The 15,488-nt window shown below is 41.9% G+C and overlaps 1 protein-coding gene across 6 annotated transcripts in view; it reads left to right on the top strand.

Moving 5' to 3' along the window:
* Positions 1–15,488, top strand: part of Rufy3 (RUN and FYVE domain containing 3) — an 83,217-nt gene that overhangs the window by 27,219 nt on the left and 40,510 nt on the right. The window contains exon 1 of one of the 6 annotated variants that reach the window (XM_038321517.1): positions 5,803–5,841. The exons of 4 other annotated variants lie outside the window; for them this stretch is intronic. The gene's annotated coding sequence lies outside the window, so the exon portion shown is untranslated. Of the gene's footprint in view, positions 1–5,802; positions 5,842–15,488 lie in introns of those variants that run through there. One more of the 6 variants, XM_038321499.1, reaches the window with a different exon arrangement.

Below are 15,488 nucleotides of genomic sequence, written 5' to 3'. Positions count from 1 at the left end.
CTTCTGCCTTTAAAGTATATATGTATTTATTTGTGTGCATGTGTGTGTGTGTCCGTGTGAGCATATGTAATGTGTCTGGGCATGCACAGAAGACAGAGGACATCAGCTTCCTTGAAGAAGGAATTAGAGACATTTGGGGGAGGGGGGTGTCAGGCTTGTTACATTGATGTTGGGATCTGAACTCTGGTCTTCAATGCTTTTAACCACGGGGGGGGGGGGGGAATCTCACTCACCCCACCCCCACTACCCACCCTTCGTGCCTTTGTAATGAATGAAGAGCTCACACAAACTCTTCTTGGGTTGTCAGCTTCCGCATCACAGATAAAGGAAGTCATTCACTCTAATCTCTGAAATATAAATCATTTTCACATTTTTTTTTTCTAGCCATGATAGCGCTTACATGAAATTCAGTTTTATCCAAATTGCCAGAGTCCCAAGCCTGGGGATCAAGTTCTGGCTGGGGAAGGGGCAGATGCTGTGTGTGCCCACCGTGCCCTCTGCTTTTCAGTTGCGTTTCTTTCTTCCTCTCTTTCCTTTTCATAGGGTGGGGCTGTTTGTGGTACTGAGAAATCAAACCAAGGCCCCCATGCGCGCATCAGCTGGCCCTCAGCCACTGAACTGCGTCTCTAGCAGAGAGCTTTTCTACTGTGGCTTTTTTTGCCCCTGCCAGTTGCTATGGCTATCAGAGAGTGTTGGGGAATCTCTGTGTTGCCCAGGGTTAACTTTGAGTTTGGTGTCCTCCTGTGTCAGCATTGTGAGTAGCTTTCAGGGGAGTAATGCTTTATATTTTTTGTTGTTTTGTTTGTGTTTGTGTGGAATGTGTGTGTATGTGTGTGAAGTGTGTGTATTACACAATATGTGCAGGTGTGTCTTGTCTGTGTAGAGCACATATGTACACAGTATGTGTAAGTGTGTCTTGTTCGTGTAGAGCATGTATGTACACAGTATGTGTAGTGTGTCTTGTCCGTGTAGAGCAGGTATGTACACAGTATGTGTAGTGTGTCTTGTCTGTGTAGAGCACGTATGTACACAGTATGTGTAGGTGTGTCTTGTCCGTGTAGAGCACGTATGTACACAGTATGTGTAGTGTGTCTTGTCTGTGTAGAGCACGTATGTACACAGTATGTGTAGTGTGTCTTGTCTGTGTAGAGCACGTATGTCCACAGTATGTGTAGGCCTGTGCATACACATACAGAGGCAGAGGTTGGCCTCAGGTGTCGTCCACTGTCATCTCTCCATTTTACCGTTGAGAGACAAGAGAACCTGGCACTCACTGATGCGCTGGGCTGGCTGGCCAGCAGGCATGGCCCAGAACTGGAGTTACAGACATGGATGACTGTGGGTTTGGGGGTTTACACTGAGATCCTCACACTTGCACCCTAGGTATTTTGCCCAATAACCATCTCAACCCCCAGTTTTTGTTGGTTACTGTTCTAGAGAAGAAATAGGATTTTTTTGAGCTAGATCCATTCATGTAGATAAATGAAACTGTCCCTAAGCAATTGTTTGCTTTTCACTATACTTAAATATCCCAGAAATACAAGTTTCTGTGTCAGTATGTTCAAAAGAATGGAATTTTTAAAAATGAAATGTTTAGTGTTGTTATACATGTATATTTTCATTAAAACAGCATTATTTTTTCTAGTTAAAGTCACAATACACAAAAAACATATAAAATAAAAAGTAATACATTTTACTTAAAGTTCTATCTCGATGCTCTTTCTGAACATGCTTTCTCAGTGTTCTACATCTTGGCTATAGCCTGTGTTACCCCTGTGCTTCCCTGCAGTGTCTTAGCCCTGGGATTCCAGCTGCTCAGAAGGCTGAAGCAGGAGGACAAAGGGTCAGGGCCTGTGTAGGGTACGGAGTGACTCTGAAGCCGACTGTGGCAATGTAATGAGCTCCTGTCTCAGAATGTAAAAGTACAGGATTTTAAGTGGGTGCAGCCGACAGCCCGACCCTCCTTTACTATCTCTAGCCAGAGTTCTTTTGGCCACTGCTGTGCGGCAGACAATGGAGTTCTCAGTTTTCTAATGGAGTTTGGGTGTCTGTTGCTACACCTTGGATATTTTGCCAGTTTTCATTTTAGAAGTAAAATATCTGATGCTTGAGTCTTTAAAAATACATTGTCAGGGTGCTCTAAACATTTAAACCTTTATTTTGAACTGGGCAGGTTGAGGCAGGAGGGTCACAAGTTACAGGCCCTGCAGCTGGAGAGATAGATAAACAGACAGACAGTCTTAAATAGCCCATACTAACCTCAAACTCACTGCAAAGTGGGACATATCTTTACATCATACTCACATTGATAAATAATAACTGATTTTTAAGTATTTTAAGTAAGCTAAGTGTTTGGAAGAGTAGTGGCCACGTGTTTGCTCTCAGTCACATGACACCACACAGGCCATGAGAACACTAGGTTTCCTTCTGGGTCAGATGGGAATTGAAACTCTTTAGACAAAGCTGTTTCAGAAGCTTCCTGGCCAAGCTTTAACACTTTGATAAGATCTGGTGTAGTTCTTAATCTGTAGCAAATTCTTGTTTTGTTTTCTTTTTTTGAGACCTATGTAGTTGGGAACTTGATCTGTAGAGCGAGCTGGTCTCGAACTCAGAGATCTGCCAGCCTTTGCCTCCAGTGCCAGGATTAGAGTGTATCACCACACTTGGTCTAGAGCAGATTCTTAAAGCACATCTATCTATGGTGTTAGGTAGAGGTCATTTCAGATTGCTTTCTGTTGCTGCAAAAATACAACTTCAGCTGGGAGGTAGTGGTGGTGGTGTACAGCTTTAATCCTACTGCCTGGGAGGCAGAGGCAACTGGATCTCTGTGAGTTCAAGGCCGGGGCTACACAGAGAAACCCTGTCTTAAGAAAGAGAGAAAGAGAAAGAACGAAAGCTGGGTGGTGGTGGCGCACGCCTTTAATCCCAGCACTCAGGAGGCAGAGGCAGGCGGATCTCCATGAGTTCGAGACCAGCCTGGTCTACAAGAGCTAGTTCCAGAACAGGTACCAAAACCTACAGAGAAACTCTGTCTCAAAAATCAAAAAGAAAGAGAGAGAGAGAGAGAGAGAGAGAGAGAGAGAGAGAGAGAGAGAGAGAGAGAGAGAGAGAGGAAAGAAAGAAAAAGGAAAAAGAGGAAAACGCATTCAGAACGAACTTTGGGTAAGAAAATGTCTATTACATCATACATAAAGGGAGGATGTCAAGGAAGTGTGTATGGCTCAAGCAAGAACCTACAGAAATTGCCGGAGGTTCCCTCTTTCCAGGTTACTCCAGCTCAGTGGCTCTCACTCTGTAGGTCGTGACACCTTTGTGGGTCAAATGACGCTTTCATGAAGGTCACATGTCAGATATCCTGCATATCAGATATTTACATTACGATTCATAACATTAGCAAAATTACAGTTACTAGGTAGCAACAAAATAACTTTGTGGTTGGGGTCACCACAGCATGAGGAGCTGTATTAAAGGACCACGGCGTTAAGAAGGTTGAGAACCGCTGCTCTAGTTTGTGTCAGCTGATGAAAATGTAACCAGCCGGCAGGCATTGAGATTGCTAGTCTCTCTCCCAAGTTTATAAATGCATTTTCTTGTACATGTTGTTAATATAGTTGTCTGCAGCAGGTAATGTGTTAGGAAAGAAGCAGGTGTTGTCTGCCCACTTCTTAATGTATTAAATACTGTTGTAACTGGAGCGGCAGAAGCTGGTGGATCTCTGTGAGTTCGAGACCAGCCTGGTCTACATAGTGAAACCCTGTCCCCAAAACAAAGCAAAACAAAAACATTTTATAAGACTTAGAGTTTGAATTATAAAAGAATAGCATGTCTGTTCTTGGGGAGGGGTGCGTGCTAGTCACGCCCCAACTCACTATCTGTTCTGCAGTAAATTCCCAAGATGCCGAGGATAGGGAAGTGAAAGTAAAGGAGCTCTTGATCTCTGAGAGAGAGGACGCATCTTGGTGGGTTGTGTTACTCATACACTTTTGAAAAAGAAAACAAGCCGGGCGGTGGTGGCGCACGCCTTTAATCCCAGCACTCGGGAGGCAGAGGCAGGCGGATCTCTGTGAGTTCGAGAACAGCCTGGTCTACAAGAGCTAGTTCCAGGACAGGCTCCAAAGCCACAGAGAAACCCTGTCTCGAAAAAACCAAAAAAAAAAAAAAAAAAAAAAAAAAAAAAAAAAAAGAAAAAGAAAACAGACTTGAGCATGATACTGTATTTCTGAAATCCCACCCCATAATCCCAGCACTCGGAAAAATGAGGCAGAAAGATTGCTCTGAGCTCTTCCAGGCCAGCCTGGGGTGGACCCTAGAGGGGGAGGCGTCAGAAACTGCCCTACACAGGACACACAGGAGACGTCACAGAGACCCCTGGTGGACACTACACTTTGCAGACCCTCTGCAGAAGTCTTGGAGAGCTTTGTTTTGTCTTACTAAGGAGAGATTTTGTTTTATTAGGTGACCGGTAAAATTTTAGTGAATAAAAGGTAAGAGGGGATGTCCATCCTGTTCGCGGCAAGATACCATGGTGAATCTGTAGACCAGTAATGTGAATGGGTGGCTGAAAGCACATTTGCATGAGCTGTGACCTCCCCTGACCTTCCGTGGTATACAGTGGTAGCACATAATGTAGTCGAGGGCTTAGAACGAGAACAGCACACTCAGCCACGTCTCCACAGAAGATGTTTAGATACCAGTGTACCATGAAGTCATAGGAGCGGCTTTGGAAGTCTACTTTTCCTGTGGGAGACACTTTCTGAGGGATATTTGCATACATGAAGCCACAGTTTTGAAAAGTCTCTGGGGATTGTAAAGGTGGCTCAGGGATGAAGAGCACTTGCTGCTCTTCCAGAGAACCTGACTTTGGTTCCCAGCACCCATATCTGGCCGCTTGAGCTACAGCTACCTGAAACTCCAGCTCAGGGACTCTGGCGCCCTCTTCAGGCTTCTGTGGGTATCAGCACATGTGCAGCAGACACACACACACACACACACACACACACACACATAAAAAAATCTTTAGAAAAGAGAAAGAAAACAAACTCCTGGAAACATGAAACATGTTTCATGACTGTTCCTTAACTCATTTGGTGAAAGCGCAGGCTTTGCATTTGCTTGAGGTTGTTTAAGATTTCACTGCTTAATCTGAACATCCATTCATGTCATGTAGAAACATTAATATTTGTGGTTGCGGGGTGCTGCCCACACCTTCCCAGTTCTGCACAATGAAGGCCACCTGACTTTAGTGACATTTAGGTGATTTGTTTTATGTGTGCACAGAATGACAACTTTTGTCTTTGTTCTGTGGGCAAGAGTTAGAAATCATGCTTAGATTTTTTTATTATTTTAAGAAAAGCCGATCATTTTCATCATGATATGTATTTGTCCTGAGTCTGAAGAAAAAATGTTGACATGCTTTCAGCTTTGCTGAAGTGTTCCACGTAAGTGCCGAATGGTGTGGCTGTGGCACACGTTCAGATTTCAGAGTCTAATTGAGCTCTCAACAGAAGCACATCTATGTTGCTTGTGCAAAGTAAGCGTACTTGTTTCTGTCCACTGGGAACCTTGAGGTAACTGACCTTAGCTTGGAGCATTCAGTGGTGCAATAATACCTCCGCCTTCTTGGTCGCAGTCCCAGCCCCTTTCCCTGCTAATCTCTGTTAAATGACAGAATCCCAGGCCGCCTCCCTCTCAGTTACCCCTTGGGGAACCTTATTTTTAAAAGCACTTTCCTTTCTTGCCTGCATGACATTTTATCTTTCTTTTCCTTTCTTTTTGCCGTTTGCAAAGACTCTTGGGAGGATTTGACTGATTTGGTGGAACAAGTGCGTGATGATACAGAAGGTGCGTGCCTCACCAGCATCCTCAGCTTTTCTTGCTGTTGCCTTTCCCTTTGCTCCTTTTCTTTTTGTTTATCTTCTAACCTCCTTTTAATTGTCTTCCATAAGAAGGAGTGTCCAATTTGGGTTTTATGTACCATGGCAATAACTGAGAAGTCCCCGTGCTTCTTGCAAGTAGTACAGCGCTCTGTGCATTTACAGTTTTCCTTAGGATTTTTGTGAAAACATTTAGCAGGGGCATTATTTTTCTTAAGATAAAAAGGGTAATACTGTAAAATCACATCAAACTTTCCTGTGACTTGTTTTTAAATTTGCTTTTATATTTGTGAATTTCACAGCAGTCAAAAGTAACAGCAATTTCTGAAAAGTATTAAAAGTCCAGCCCACTTTTCAGAGTATTGGATCTCTGGTGTCTTTGTTTCGGTGGTCTGCATCGAGATGATACAAATCGTACATCACTGCCTCTTGAATCGCTCAGTTTTTTTCCCCAGTGTCAGCTTTATTGAGATGTAATTCTCACACCGGGTAAAGACCATTTTACAGTGTACAGAGTGATCATTAATGCATTCACAAAGCTGCGTGTTTCCATCACCACCATCCTGCTCTATAATGTTGTCATCTCCCGAAACAGGAGTTATCAACCGTTCTCTATTTCTCCCACCTGCCTGTCCATGCCAACCCTAGTCTCCTTCATCGCCTATTGTGGACATCCCATAGAAACACTGTCATGAAATCCGTGTCTTTTTGTTTGTGACTTCTCTCAGCATATTTTCAGGCCTTGTCCCTGTTATGTGCAGAAACATGCAGCTGTACGGACACACCATCGTTTGTCCAGCCATTATGTTGGTAGATACTAGACGGGTTTATAGTTAAATGTAAGGAATGTTTATGTGAAAACACACAATGGGTTCATAATGTTTCATATTGAGAAAATATCTTGAAGTGGAATTCTAGATACAATGGTATTTCAATAATTTATTTTATTTTATATGTATTGGTGTTTTACCTAGATATGTCTCTGCACCACAGGTGCACTTGGTACACACGGGGTCCAGAAGAGGGCATCATGAGACAGCTGTAAGCCACCATGTGGGTACTAGGGCTCTAACCCAGGGCCTCTGGAAGAACAGTCAGGGCTCTTAACCCACGAGCATGTCTTCAGCCTAGACGCTAACATTTTTAAGAAATGTCAGACTTGTCTAAAGCACCTGCACCATTTTACATATTCTTAACTAGTACTTTCTAGTTTCCTTTTTAAAAAAAAAAAACTTACTATTATGTGTGTGTGTTTCTATGTGGGAGTGGTTTGTCTGCATGTATATATGTGTACCATGTATGCACCGTGTGTGTGTGTGTGTGTGTGTGTGTGTGTGTGTGTCTGTCTGTCTGTCTGTCTGTCTGTCTGTGTCTGTGTCTGTGTCAGATGTGTGTGATGCCCTGGAACTGGAGTTACAGATGGTTGTGAGCTGCTGTGCAGTGCTAACGTCTGAGTCTCTCCAGCCCTCTTTCTTCCTTCCTTCTTTTTTGTTTTGTTTTTATTTATTTTTAAAGATTTATTTATTTATTATATATACAGTGTTCAGTTTGCATGTTTGCCTTCTCACCAGAAGAGGGCTTCAGACATCTTTATTATTGGTTGTGAGCCACCATGTGGATGCTGGGAATTGAACTCAGGATCATTGGAAGAGCAGTCAGTGCTCTTACTTTGAGCCATCTCTCCAGTCTCTTGTTTTCAGTATTTTACTGTATATTTTTGGCTGGCCTGGAGCTCTCAGTATAAACCAGGCTGGCCTTGAATTTAAAAGAGATCTGAGCACCTCTGCCTCCTGAGTGCTGGAATAAAGGAGTGTATCCTTTTGCTTTCTTGATTGTAGTCTTTGAAGCACAAATTTGGTGGGTTTTTGTTTGTACTGGGATTAAAGGCTAAAGGCATGCGCCACCACCGCCCAGAAGCACAAATGTTTTTTAATTATGTTGAAATATAGCTATTCTATTTTTTTCCATTTGTTGCATGGTCTTTGGATCTGATTTTTTTTAAAAAAAGATTTATTTATTATGTATACAGTGTTCTGCCAGCTTGTATGCCTGCAGGCCAGAAGAGGACACCAGACCCTATTACAGATGGTTGTGAGCCACCATGTGGTTGCTGGGAATTGAACTTGGGACCTCTGGAAAAGCGGCCAGTGCTCTTAACCTCTGAGCCATCATCTAACCCGGATCTGATCTTATGTATCTAAGAAAACACTTTGCCAAGCTTACAGAAATTTGGATCCCCGTTTTCTATGATGAGTTATATAGTTTTAACTCTTGAATTTTGGTCTCTGGTCCTGGTTATTTTGTGTGTGTGTCTGTGTGTCTGGATACACACATAAGTGCAGAGGTGTCAGATTCCCTGGAGCTGGAGCTGCAGGTGGTTGTGGGTACTTGTGTGTGTGCTGGGAATCGAACTTGGGCCCTCTGCACATTTAACCACTAAGACATCTCTCCAGCTCCTTTCTTTTTCAGAATTTATTTAGACTCATCTGGGTCTTTTGCATTCCTGTAGGTATTTTAGATAAGCTTGCCAATTCCTGTAAATAAGACAGCTGGGATTTTAATGGGGATTGCTTTGAATCTGTATTAACTCAAAGAGTATTGCCATCTTAGCATAATTAAGTCTTGAAATCCATTGACATTAGATTTCTGTTTATTTTGATGCTTTAAATTTTCATTTCCAGCTAGGCAGTGATGGCACATGCCTTTAATCCCAGCACTCGGAAGACACAGATAGGCGGATCTCTGTCAGTTTGAGGCCAGCCTGGTCTGCTGAGCAAGTTTCAGGACTGGCTCCAAGGGTGCAGAGAGAAACCCTGCCTCGACAAAAAAAAAAAAAAAAAAAAAAAAGTCCTTTCTCATCTACAAGTTGATTTTGAAACTGTAGTAATACTGAAAGCTGTATGCTTTTTCTATGTATACTTTTCAAGGAAAGCATTCAGTTTGTTATTAGGCAGGATTTGAGATTAACATTAGCTAATAAGCGATAACAATTATAATAACATTGTGTAGTAGGTTGATCGGACATGACCTCAGATACTCTATGGTGCAGAAGCATAGCCACAGCGTGTCTTTTCCCTGGTCAAGCTGAGAATGCCCATTTTCTCACTGGACAGAAACACTGTCCAGCAGACTGTCTCTTTGGCGTATCTAAGTTTCCAGCATCACTACTCTTGCATTTTCAAGCCATTATTAAATAGTGGCCATTAATGAGTAATAGACACGCTGTGATATTGTAACTAAGGCAGCTTCTGAGTGACTGACAGGCATATAGACAGCTTATATAGCATAGAGATGACCGGACAGAGAGGTGATTCATTTTCCACTCTGGGCAAGAAAGGAATACATTTCCATTACACTGCATAGAAAAGCATGCAATTTAAAACTTATTAGTTATGTCTGGAATTTTCCATTTAATATTTTTAGATCATGGTGACTTGCAGAAAGCAACATGCCAGAGAAGAGTCTGCTATCCAATTAAGTCTTGTATTGATCTTGTATCCTGTAGTCTTGCCAAATGCACTGATTAGCTAATACTTTCTGTTTGCTTATGGAATCTTTAAGTCTATAATAATATAATCTCCAAAACTATGATTTTACCCCTTCCTTCTCATCTAGATGCCTTTTGTTTTTCCTAATTGCCCTGACTAAACTCTCCTCTAGGGTGTTTTTAGAACTGGTGAGAATGACCGTGTGTATCCTGTTGCTGACCTCTAGCGAAGTCTTTTACCCTTAGATATTATTGTAGTAGATAGTTTTTCCTAGTTGTATTTTACCAGGTTAAAGAAATTGCCTTCTTAGCTAGTCAGTGGTGGCCCACGCCTTTAATCTCAGCACTGGGGAGGCAGAGGCAGGTGGATCTCAATAAGTCTACAGAGCAAGTTCCAGGACAGTCAGAGCTGTTACATAGAGAAACCACGTCTCAAAAAACCAAAAAGATACAGAAAGGAAATTTTTTCTTTTCCTAGTTTGTGATATATAAGTGTTTTTAGATATGTCAGCCTACATTTTGTCTACATCTATGTCTATTGAAATCACAACCTCTATTAACTTGTCGTATTGCATTGCTTGTCTTACTTACGCTGAATCCATGCAAACCTTCCATTCTGGCCTCCTCCTGCTTGGTTGTGTTATGATCTTCTGTGTATGTCCAGTATTTTGTTGAGGCTTTTTACATCTGCATTTGTAAAGAATATTACAGTGCAGGTCTCTCTTTTCTTTTTCTGTCGTAAGGAAATATTATTTTCTGGAATAGTTTGCAAAAGATTGATATTAATTCTAAATAACTAACTTCAACAGTGAGGTCATTTGTTTCTGGTTCTCTATCTGGGATTTAGGTTTTGCTTTGTTACCAATTCGTTATCTTTTCTTGTTACTTATTTGCTCATGTTTTCTGTTTCTTGTCAGTTTTAATTGATTTGTGTATTTCTAGAAAATCACCCACATGTTTTTCCTTTACAATTTCACTCATTGTTAGGCAGTGGTGGTGCACACCTTTAATCCCAGTACTTGGAAGGCAGAAGCAGGTGAATTTGTGTGAGTTCAAGGCCAGCCTGGTTTACAGAGCAAATTCTAGGAAGCCAAGGACACAGAGAAACCCTGTCTCAAAAAACAATTTTTTAAAAAATCTTCTTTTCACTTATTTCTGTAAGGCAAGTGAGCCCAGTGTCTCATCTTTCCTTTCTTTGGTTTTAGTCATTTGACTTTTGTGTTGGTCAGTGGGTAAATGTTTGCTAATGTTTTCTTCCTATTGTTGCTGTAGGGAAAGAAGGGATTGTTTGGGATTTTGCAGTGTAAGAAGGAGTGAAGCTCGTCAGGGCAGGGAAGGACGACAGCTAGGGTGGGAGGCGGTGGTCACATTACACGTGGAGTCATGAAGCCTATTGTTGTTGAGTCAGAACATTGCCAGGTAGCCCGGGCTGACCCCAGATCATGATCCTCTTGCTTCAGTCTCCTGGCTACTAGGATTACAGACATGGGTCAGTATTTCTGACTTCAATATTGCTGATCTTTATCAAAGATTCAGCTTTGAGTTTTGTTGATGTTTCTTAAGTTTTGGGTTTTGTTAGTTTGTTCTCCCCCACCACCACTACACACACACACTATTTAGTTATTTCTTTTCCTTTTAATTTCATTCATTGTGCCTCCTGGTGAGGTATTATTATTATATTATTATATATTATATTATTAAATTATATTATTAATATTATAATATTAAATTATATTATAATACCATATATTATTAAATTATATGTTATATTATTATATGTTATTTGCCTTTGTGGAGTCGTGAAGTTTTGACATACTGGAGACAAGAATCTTCTAAGTAAGTGTCTCACAAATATATAAGCAGATTGCTTGGAGTTTCAGACAAGATTCACTAGCCCCACTGCACCTGAGCTCTAACCCCCATGCCTTCCTGTGATCTGATGCTGATGCTCTGGGACCGTGGAGTTCATGGTACTTGGTGTAAGAGGAATTTGGTTGGGGGATTCTACATTCCGTGGAGAACCTGTGTCCCAGTGTGTCGTGAGAATGGTTGATATGAATGCATATTGTTTTCACAGCAAAACTAGACCCTCCCTCTCTCTCTCTCTCTCTCTCTCTCTCTCTCTCTCTCTCTCTCTCTCTCACCTCACTTCAGGGGAATTTGAGCCTCAATGTCACAAAATTCCATGTATAAAGTCAAATGTTAGTTTGCACAAGTAAATAGTTGATGCCAAAGATTTTAGAGTGGATATAAACTTTCTAAAAGAAACAAATTTCAGCAAAGCCCGTTTTGGATTATACCATTAACAAGAAAAGGCAGCAATAAAGATGAATTTATGTATAGTGAGACAATCTTGACCGGCTGCTTTAACAGTGTTCCTCAGAAAAGTGGTGCAGAAGTCAGCTTCCTCCACACTTCTGCCGAGTAGAAATGTGTGTGATGTCTGACATGGCTTATGGAGAGTGTGCAGATAGGACTGTGCACAATCAGGCTAGTGATGAAGACTACCGAATTCTCAGAAATAAGTTTTTCGCGTTAGTTAGGTGCTGTTTTATGATAAAGACCTTTTTAAGAGTTTTCAGGCCGGGCGGTGGTGGCGCACGCCTTTAATCCCAGCACTCGGGAGGCAGAGGCAGGCGGATCTCTGAGTTCGAGGCCAGCCTGGTCTACATAGCTAGTTCCAGGACAGCCAGGATTACATAGTGAGACTCTGTATGGGGGGGGGGGAGGATAATGCTTTTATTTTTTTCTCAGTACTAGAAATTAAACCTAGGTTCCGACAGATGCTAAGCAAGCTGTCTAGTCCTGAACTACATCCCAGGTCCATTTTTATTTTTTAAATTATTTGTTTTTATTTTGATATAAGGTCTTGATGACAAGTTACCCAGGCTGGCCTTGAATCCATTCTGTATCCCAGGCGGACCTTAAATTTAGCCTCCTGAGAATCTGGCATTACAGGCCACATGCCAGTTCACCAAGAGAAAACTTTGGTCTTCCAAATAATAAGGAAACCTTGAGGAATAACTGCTGCAAAAATACAAATTAGTTCAGCTTTAGTAGAAATTAGGTTTACCTTAACATACTACATAGTAATACAACATTAAGTATCTCTTGTATTTCCTATAGGCATCCATAATCAAGCTTTTATTGTATAGACATGTTATGTTACTACTCTCTAAGGGTCTTGTGAATTCTTGTCAGGTGTTTTGTCCTGCTGCGTTGAACTCACAAATCTGTTCTTTTGAGAGTTCATAGATATACAGATGCCCTTGAGTCCAATGGAGTAGGAGGACCAGCTCCCAAACTGGTGGTTCACAGGACTGAAGCATAGCAATGCTACTGACGGCAGGACTGCAGAGATCTGGTCTGTCTCCTGCCGTCTGTTGAGAGGGGTGAAGTCGGGCATCCAGTAGCTCTCTAAAATACTATCCCCATACCACCAGTGACTACAAGATGTTAGGAACACTGGATGATACATCCTGCTGCTAAGAAAATTAATATTTTTGGTATATTTTTCTGCTTTGAGAGGAAAAAGTTTTTTTTTTTTTTTTTTAGATTCTTTTTAATATTTATTTATTTATTTATTTATTATGTATACAATATTCTGAGGGCATCAGATCTCAGTTCAGATGGTTGTGAGCCACCATGTGGTTGCTGGGAATTGAACTCAGGACCTTTGGAAGAGCAGGCAATGCTCTTAACCGCTGAGCCATCTCTCCAGCCCGAGGAAAAAGTTTTTGTGACAGGGTTTCTCTGTAGCTTTGGAACCTGTTCTAGATCTCAGTCTGTAAGCCAGGCTGGCCTTGAACTCACAGAGATCCACCTGTCTCTGTCTCCCAAGTCCTGGCATTAAAGGTGCGCACCACTATCTCCCAGCGAGATGATAATTTTTTGTATATTTCACTGTTCCTGTTTAACTCTTTCCCTTGCCCCCCTCCCCAGTGCTGAGGGACACTAACCCAGGACCTCATATATCTAAGCAAGTATTCTGTTTTTTAAATTAGTATTAAACATGAATTATACATAAAGGCTTCATTGTGACATTTTCATGAATATACACAATATATTTTGATCATCTATACACACACCTAGTGCCAACATTCTTTCCCTTCTCTGAGTTTACCTGAGCCTTGGAGGGGGTAATATAGATATCTCATTGCTGAATCTAAAACCACTCACACACAGCACTGTGACCAGTCATGAGTTTCTGCAGTTAACTGCTGGCCTCTGCAAGAAGAAACTTCGGAGTCTGATCAAAGCCGGGCCCACGAATCTGTGGACATAAATACATGTGTAAGGCAGTTGGATGAACACACCATGTCTGCTCAGCAGAACAGCAGCAACAACCTCCCAGTAGACCTGTGACCAGGTTTGCAATTCCAGATGTGAATTCCTGCTTATGGAATAGGCTACAAATCCAATTAGCAAGTGACTGGTTACTCTTGTAACAGATCACACTATTGAGCAAATCAGCACTTCTTGCCTGGTGGTTGGTATTGTTGTGTTTCTCTACATCCAACACCCATGACATGTAGCATCTTTGTTAAGAAGGATCTCATTATCTCGATCTGGTAGGCATCCAAGGACAGTGGCATTTGTTGGTATTACTAGGGGGGAGGCTTGAAATTTTTGAACATGTTTACAATGAAATATGATTATTCCCCACTCCAGTTTTCTCTATATCCCCTCCAAAACATTTCACCCTCAACTTTTTAGGTTTTTAAATCATGATTTTTCTATGTAGCCCTGGCTGTCCTGGAACTCTGTAGACTAGGCTGGCCTTGAACTCAGAAATCTGCCTGCCTGAGTGCTGGGATTAAAAGCAAGTACCACTATGCCCAGTTTAACTTTTTTTTTTTCAGACAAGGTCTCACTAGTCTAAAATTTACTATGTAGACAAGAGTGGCCTTAGAGTCACCGAGATTTGCCTGCCTGTACCTCCTGAGTACTAAGATTAAAGGTATGTGCCACACAACACCTAGCCTGCTTCTGTCATTCTGTTACTATTTGTATAACCCTCTGAGAACAGTTAATGCTGCCCATATATGTGGGGTGTGGGACTATGCATTGGAATATGGGAATCCTACCAGTGGCCACATCTTCAGAAAGAATGTTTTCCATCCATCCCCAAAGCAATTATCAACTGCCAATAGTACCTCAGTAAGGGGTGGGAAGCTCACCTAGCCCATCTATATCATAATTTCATCTAGCTTTATGTGGTTCCGGTCTTGTGCAGGTACCGGCTGCTGTGAACTTGTGAGTCTAATAGCCATGTCATGTTCAGAAGACAGCACCCACACCACTCCTCTCTGTCCCCCATGCTCCATTGTTTCCACTTCCTCCTCCCAGACGTTCCGAGCCTTGGTGGTGATGCGTGGTGATATCCATTTATTTATTTTTATTAGTTTATCAAGTATCAGATTTCCTTATGACTTAAAAAATACATTGTTGGTTTTGGTTTAACGTCTCCCTCTCCTCCCTGTCCCTCAGCTCCCTGTACTCTTCCCCGCTTCAGCTTTTCTACCTCCACTACTCCCCCCCATATCACAGTGTTCTACTGCCCTCCCCAACTTAAATCATTTCCCCTTTGACTTAACAATCCCCTTTCTAGTTTCCTGATGCCTTCTCTCTCCCACATAAATGCATATGCATAGAAATTAATAGCTAAGATCTACATTTAAAAGAGAATATGTGTTTGTCTAATGAGCCTGACTTCTTCCCTTAATATTGTATTTTCTAGTTCCATTCCTTTTCCTGCGCATTTAATAACCTCATTTTCTCCATGTCTGAATAGAGTTACATTGTGTATATTGCTACATTTTCATTATCCTTCCTGAGTTGGTGGACATCTAGACTGGTTCCACTTCCTTGCCCTTGTGAACAGAGCAGCAGTGAACATAAACATGCAGGTGCCTGCCCTTGACAAGTTAGTGTAGAATGGACAAAGGGAGCTACATCTGAGGCTGGAGAGAAGATGGCTGAACTGCACAGAGCACTGACTTCTCCTCCAGCGGACCCAGGTTCAATTCCCAGAACCCACATGGCAACTCAGCCTTCTGTAACTCCAGTTCTAGGGGATTCCATGCCCTCTTCTGGTGTCTGTGGGCACCAGACATACATGTATATGT

This window comes from Arvicola amphibius, chromosome 1 (genome assembly GCF_903992535.2).
Source record: "Arvicola amphibius chromosome 1, mArvAmp1.2, whole genome shotgun sequence".
Classification (NCBI taxonomy): domain Eukaryota; kingdom Metazoa; phylum Chordata; class Mammalia; order Rodentia; family Cricetidae; genus Arvicola; species Arvicola amphibius.
This window is presented reverse-complemented; position numbering and strand designations above follow the sequence as displayed.